Genomic DNA, 7,171 nt, shown 5'->3' with positions numbered 1-7,171 from the left:
GCACAAGCCACAGTAATATCACATGCCCTAACAGGGCTGACCCTTAATTTGTGAAGGCAGTGAAAGCGTGCCTTCAGGAGGCCAAAGGTCATTTCAACTCTGGCCCTGGTCCTGGCATGGGCATGGTTGTAGGCCTGCTGTGCTTCCTGGGGGTCTGTGAAAGGTGTCAGGAGAAAAGGCTGGCAGCCATACCCCCTGTCTCCCAGCAACACACCAGAGAATTCACCTGTCAACACAAAATCTCATCATTACTACCTCATAAACACAGTGATATTCTTGACACAGCCATGATGGTTATAAATAGGGGTTGTGTGGCTTACCTTGTGATAGATTTCAGAGGCCCGAAAGATTGTGTAGTCATGGACTGAGCCAGGCCATTTTGCCACAACATTGCTGATCACACAGTCAGCATTGCAGACCATCTGAAATCATAAGATGAGGAATATTACACCAATCAATGCACATCACTGGCAATGCAGAGTGTTCGTCAATGGACAATATCAAAAAGTTATGTTCACCTGAACATTAATGCTGTGAAAGGTTTTCCTATTCACAAAATCGGCCTCATGGGCACCTGAGGGGGCTTTTATCCTTATGTGTGTGCAGTCCACTGCACCAATGACATTGGGGAAACCTGTCACACAAAGTAATGAGTATCCTACTATGTGTTAACAGTTGTCCTGTAATTTGTAGATCCTCTTACCTGCAATCCTATAGAACTCCTCTTTGATGTCACAGAGTCTTCTGTGGCCAGGGAAGGAGATGAAGACATCTGCTAATGCTTTGATAGCCAGACACACACTCCTTATTGTGCGGCAAATTGTGGCCTTGTTCAGCATCCCCCACTGAGTACAGGAAGGCTCCACTAGCAAAAAAGCGCAAGGCCACACAAACCATTTGCTCCACACTCAATGCATGGCTCCGTGCAGTGCGGTGCTTAATCCTGGGACCCAGTAGTCTGCATAGATACCTGATACCATCTGCAGAAAACCTGTATCTTTCATATAGATGGTCATCAGGGAAGGCCAGTGGGTCCAACCGGTCCCTGAAGACCCTTTCTCGCCTGAAGGCTCTCCTCAGCACAAGTGCTTCTTCATCCACCACATCTCGCACGAATGGGCATGCCATTGTCAGAGCAGAAAGGAACACACAATTTTGGGCCTTCATATAGGCTAGTGGCCACACCTGGTGCTGGGGGTGGGCAAAAGAGGGCGATGCCTTATAACGATGACTTGGTTGTACTGATTGCTGGGAAAATAAAAAAACCTTAGAAAGATGCCACCGTCCTGTGTGCTCACAATAAGAGCTCATATGTCATGGCTCACTTGACTTTACGAGAATATACCTAATTTTTATTTTGAGCTGTGTCATCTTCTTGGAGCTGGGGGAGGAAAGAAAAATAATGATTAATACATTTGTGTTACAGTTAACATACAGTGTACATTGAAGGCATATCTCACCTCCCTCTCAAGTTTTTTTATTTCAAGGTCCAGTTTCCTAATTGTCCTCTTTTTTATTTCGGACTCCAGTGCAAGATTTTCCATCTTTTTCTTCTTGTACTGAATGTCTATGTCTGCCAGTTCTATTTGGCGCCGGAGGTGGTTGCCATACAACTTTCTGATAGCTTGTGAGCTCTGTGAACACAATACAATTAGCGCAGCTGGAATTTGGCAGGATGTGGTGTCCTTTTATTAATACGCACTATGTTGCCAGGCTGGTTTTCCCACTGTATAGCATCTGGGTCCTGTAAAATAAATTAGATTTTTTGATTTTGATGAGGACTCCTCACCATTGTAGAGTAAATAGTACTTTCACAGTCTTAACATGATACCTCATGCCTTCTGGAATCCAGAGAGATGGTCTCCTCCTCATCATCATCTCCATCATGTGCTGTTGCTGCTGCACTGGGGCCTTCACCCTATCACATTTAATCGGATTCATATTGAAGCTAGTAGACAAGACATGCCAGGCCTACAGTATGCCTTTGATGGAGTACTCACTGGATCAGCATCGTCTGGTGCTTGTGCTGGTGGCTCTAACAGAAACACAGTGCTGCCAGACACTGCAAGGCAATAGGTAAACCAAAGTCAGACAGTCCAAATTGATTCAATATGAATGTGGTTGTATCCCATGTAGAGATGGAAGGACATACCTTGAATGAAGCGGGTGGCATCTTGGGAGGAACCTATGCTCGTCTCTTTCCCCCAGGGATCCCCTCTAAGACGGGCCTGCCTTTATTTAGCTCCAAGGCCATGTCCTCTGCTGGGGTAAGGTCAGCCTTTGGTGACCCACCACCCGTGCCTTGTCTGTGGGTATTCTTTTTCACTGCTAAAACAGTACAGACAATGTGTGAGCAGGCACCTTCTGGGTACAATATATGCTTGTGCTTTGTTAAATATTAGTCAGGGACCATACCATTCTGCAGAATGTTCTTGTATTTGATTTTGACCTGCTGCCATGTCCGTTTTGGCCCGTTCATGTTTAATCTACACACACACACACATTTAATGGAGTCACACTGCAAAAAATTACTTGGTATTTTTGTCTTGTTTTCAGTAAAAATATCAAAAAATTTATCATAGCTTTATACAGTGTGATGGAGTTACTTTACACAATTTCACTCATATCTGCAGTGCATTTCAATTAAAAATTTAACCGTTTCATAATTACAGTACAACTGCATTTTTGGAGATGTGAATTAAATATTTGAATTGTAATTGTGATGTTTCAGCGGAGCGGTGAGTGTGTAATTGTGCACTACTTACGCATTCAGGCGGTCTGCAATACTTTGCCACGCTTTTTCTCTTTGCTTTATCACTGTGGCGGTGTTGCCTTTCTTCTTAATTATATCTTTTACCTCCTCGTATGCCTCCATGAGGATTTGTGCTTCCGACGGGGAAAAGTACGCGGCTCTAGTTGCCATGGTAAATCAGTTAATCTGTGATCTGTGGCGGGGTCTATTTGAGTGAGCCGTGAGCGCGCACCTATCCAGGATTGGTTTCACCTGGCTTAATGAATCCGTGTCTGCTCATCCTGGCTTGGTCTTTGTGCAACCAATTAAGCCTGGACGCACATGTTTTCTTCATTGAGCTCAGCTGAGTCATTTATCCCGGATGTCTTAATTCTACTTTTGTGCAACAGGCCCCCGGACAGGAAACAACCACCCACAAAACCCAACACAAAAACAGGCTAACTAAATATGGTTCCCAATCAGAGACAATGACTAACACCTGCCTCTGATTGAGAACCATATCAGGTCCAAACACAGAAACAGACAAACTAGACATCCAACATAGAATGCCCACTCAGATCACACCCTGACCAAACAAAACATAGAAACATACAAAGCAAACTATGGTCAGGGTGTGACAGGTATTGGTAGGTTTTGCCCCCCAAAAATATTGTCATTGGTATCGGACCCCAAAAAAACATATCTGTCAGACTTTAGCAGCAATGGCTGCTTTTCTAAAAACTGGAGGAAGTCTAACTCAACGAGACTTAGCATAACTGTAACTAATCAATATCAAAATGTCTAAATAGTGTGTGATGGAGACAAACCACGCTGAGGCAATCTAACAAACAGCGCCCAGCATCCATTTCACACTGAGCCTAGTCCTGTCCCCTGATGTGGGTCTGGATTGAGTGACGCAGAGAGAGAGAAGATCCTGTTCAAAAGTAGTGCACTAGTTGGTTAAGCCTCCTGAGTGGTGCAGCGGTATAAGGCATCACTACAGACCCAGGTTCGATCCCAGGCTAAGTCACAGCTGGTCATGACCGGGAGACCCATGAGGTGGCACACAATTGGGCCAGCGATGTACGGGTTAGGGGAGGGGTTGCAGGCAGGGATTTCCTTGTCCCATTGCGCTCTAGTAAGCGCAAAGTCTGGAAGGTGACTTAGGTCGCCAGCTGGACAGTGTTTCATCTGACGCATTGGTGTGGCTGGCTTCTGGGTTAAGCGAGCAGTGTGGCTTGGCGTGGTCATGTTTCGGAAGACTCTCCCGAGCCCATAGGGGAGACTGTAAACTACCAATTGGGGAGAAAAAAACAACATTGCCAGTAAAAAGCAATGCCCTGTCCTGCAGCTGCCCTATGGGTTGGCATATCATTTCTACTGCATCCTCTAGTCTCCAACAGAGCTAGCTACCACAGAGAGATAAGTTGCACTACTCTTAACTTCTTCCATGGTCACACTCTCCTTCACCCTCAGCCTGACATTAGCTAGATATGGAGCTCTAAGTCACACACACATACATTAAAACTCAGTTTTTCACAATTCCTGACATTTAAGCCTAGTAAAAATTCCCTGTCTTAGGTCAGTTAGGATCACAACTTTATTTTAAGAATGTTAAATGTCAGAATGATAGTAGAGAGAATGATTTATTTCAGCTTTTATTTCTTTCATCACATTCCCAGTGGGTAGAAGTTTACATACACTCAATTAGTATTTGGTAGCATTGCCTTAAAATTGTTTAACTTGGGTCAAACATTTCGGGTAGCCTTCCACAAGCTTGCCACAATAAGTTGGGTGAATTTTGGCCCATTCCTACTGACAGAGCTGGTGTAACTGAGTCAGGTTTGTAGGCCTCCTTGCTCGCACATGCATTTTCAGTTCTGCCCACATATTTTCTATAGGATTGAGGTCAGGGCTTTGTGATGGCCACTCCAATACCTTGACTTTGTTGTCCTTAAGCCATTTTGCCACAACTTTGGAAGTATGCTTGGGGTCATTGTCCATTTGGAAGACTTATTTGCGACCAAGCTTTAACTTCCTGACTGAGACGTTGCTTCAATATATACACATAATTTTCTATCCTCATGATGCCGTCTATTTTGTGAAGTCCACCAGTCCCTCTTGCAGCAAAACATAATGCTGCCACCCCTGTGCTTCACGGTTGGGATGGTGTGCTTCGGCTTGCAAGTCTCCCCTTCTTCCTCCAAACATAACGATGGACATTATGGCCAAACAGTTCTATTTGTGTTTCATCAGACCAGAGGACAATTCTCCAAAAAGTACAATCTTTGTCCCCATGTGCAGCTGCAAACCGTGGTCTGTCTTTTTTATGGCAGTTTTGGAGCGTTAGCTTCTTCCTTGCTGAGCAGCCTTTCAGGTTATGTCGAAATAGGACTCGTTTTACTGTGGATGTAGATACTTTTTTACCTGTTTCCTCCAGCGTCCTTTGCTGTTGTTCTGGGATTGATGTGCACTTTTTGCACCAAAGTACGTACATCTCTAGGAGACAGAATGTGTCTCCTTCCTGAGCGGTATGACGGCTGCGTGGTCCCATGATGTTTATACTTGCATACTATTGTTTGTACAGATGAAAGTGGTACCTTCAGGCGTTTGGAAATTGCTCCCAAGGATGAACTAGACTTTTTATTTTAGGTCTTGGCTGATTTCTTTTTATTTTCCCATGATGTCAAGCAAAGAGGCACTGAGTTTGAAGGTATGCCTTAAAATACATCCACAGGTACACCATCAATTGACTCAAATGAGGTCAAATAGCCTATCAGAAGCTTCTAAAGCCATGACACCATTTTCTGAAATTTTCCAAGCTGTTTAAAGGCACAGTCAACTTAGTGTATGTAAACTTCTGACCCACTGGAATTGTGATACAATTGTGTTATGTTCACACAGCAGATGCTGACTGACTACTTCTGCTATAATCACGACTACTGCTGCACAGCTCTCTGTCTGAGGATGCTATTAACACTACAGACTCTGAGGTGAGAGTTGGTCAATCTCAAAGCCTGCTCAGAGAAATACTGAACATGGGGTGATAAAGGGGAAACTTACTCTCTGGTTAGCAGAACTGTACAGGGAGGGTACACCTGTATGTAGTCTCTCATGACTCTCATTTTGAAAAGTTGAAATTGAGTAGCTGGCCAACAGCAGAGGAGTTCTGGGTGCCGAGATGAACCTGCATGTTACTAATTGAGTGTACAGTGAAGATATGCGGAGATGACTGAATGTATATTGTGAGGTAATGGGCTGTGTCCTGAGATGGATGTGTGTATTGTGGAGTGAATCATAAAATGTCTATTCCCTACTACCAACTACACCCGGCCATCATTCTGCTGGGCGATTCCACACCAGCGGAAAATATCCTGGGTAATCTCAGATTGTTTTGGTAATTCTCACATAGGAACTTCATTTTTTCACAAACCATGTTTTAGAAAATCATGATGGAAGTGGCCATTTTAGGCCCTTTTTAGACCTACACATGCCTCCTGTAAGACCCTATGATCCGTGAACTGTACATGATATAGACAACATCTTGGTGTCATTATACTCCTGATAGTGTGCTGTAAAATATGGAGTATGTCTAGATTCAAAAATATGTAATAATAATATTAATGTTCACAATTCAACATGAAAAATATTAATACAAATATCTAAAAACAATGCCTTTTTATTTTGCTTATTTTTTAACATATTGTTTGGAACAATAATACTCTTCAAACACATCAAATTTCAAGTGTGAGCTCTCTGGTACATTCAATGATATGACCCATTACATACATTTTATACAAAAATATACATTTTATATACATTTACATTATAAGTCATTAACCAATCACAGCCCTCCTTTAGGATTGCACATTCAGCAGACACAAGCAGAGAGAGTTCCCTTTAAATTCATTTCCCCATCCCCTGTGTTAGTGGTGTTCATGAAATGTATCATAACTTCAGAATTAGCAGAGAGCCCACTCTGGAAATGTGATGTACTGTCTTAAAATGAACAAAAATCAAAAAGGATAGGTTTTAGATATTTATATTAATATGTTTAATGTTGAATAATTGAATGTGAACCTTTGTATTTTATAATCTAGATGTACTCCATATATGACAGCACACAACCAGAGTATAATGACACCAAGATGTTGTCTGTATCATGTACAGTTCACTGATCACAGGATTTTACAATAGGTCTATTGAGAGCCTAAAATGGACACTTTCATCATGATTTGTCTGAAATATTGTGATACGAATGTAAAAAGCATTTCAAAACATCGTTTCTCCCAATTAAGTTTTTATGTGATAATTGGCAGAACATTCTGAGATACACTAAATATATTCCGCTCCTGCTGGCATGGAATCACCCTGTTCATGTTACAGATGTGAAGCCTAACACACAACTATGTTACATTACTGCTGAAAATACAAGGTTCT

At 42.5% G+C, this 7,171-nt stretch overlaps 1 long non-coding RNA gene across 1 annotated transcript; it reads right to left on the bottom strand.

Annotated features, from left to right (window-relative positions):
* Positions 1–1,210: 1,210 nt before the first annotated feature.
* On the bottom strand, positions 1,211–1,915 carry LOC135538727 (uncharacterized). The gene is made up of 4 exons (XR_010455475.1): positions 1,832–1,915; positions 1,703–1,744; positions 1,461–1,634; positions 1,211–1,381 (listed from the first exon to the last, which is right to left on the bottom strand). It is a non-coding gene; the product is annotated as an uncharacterized LOC135538727 (long non-coding RNA).
* Between the last annotated feature and the right edge of the window lie 5,256 nt (positions 1,916–7,171).

The sequence above is a fragment of the Oncorhynchus masou genome, unplaced genomic scaffold, assembly GCF_036934945.1.
Source record: "Oncorhynchus masou masou isolate Uvic2021 unplaced genomic scaffold, UVic_Omas_1.1 unplaced_scaffold_29___fragment_2___debris, whole genome shotgun sequence".
Taxonomy (NCBI): Eukaryota; Metazoa; Chordata; class Actinopteri; order Salmoniformes; family Salmonidae; genus Oncorhynchus; species Oncorhynchus masou.
The sequence above is the reverse complement of the archived record's forward strand: the minus strand, read 5'-3'. Positions and strand labels throughout refer to the sequence as shown.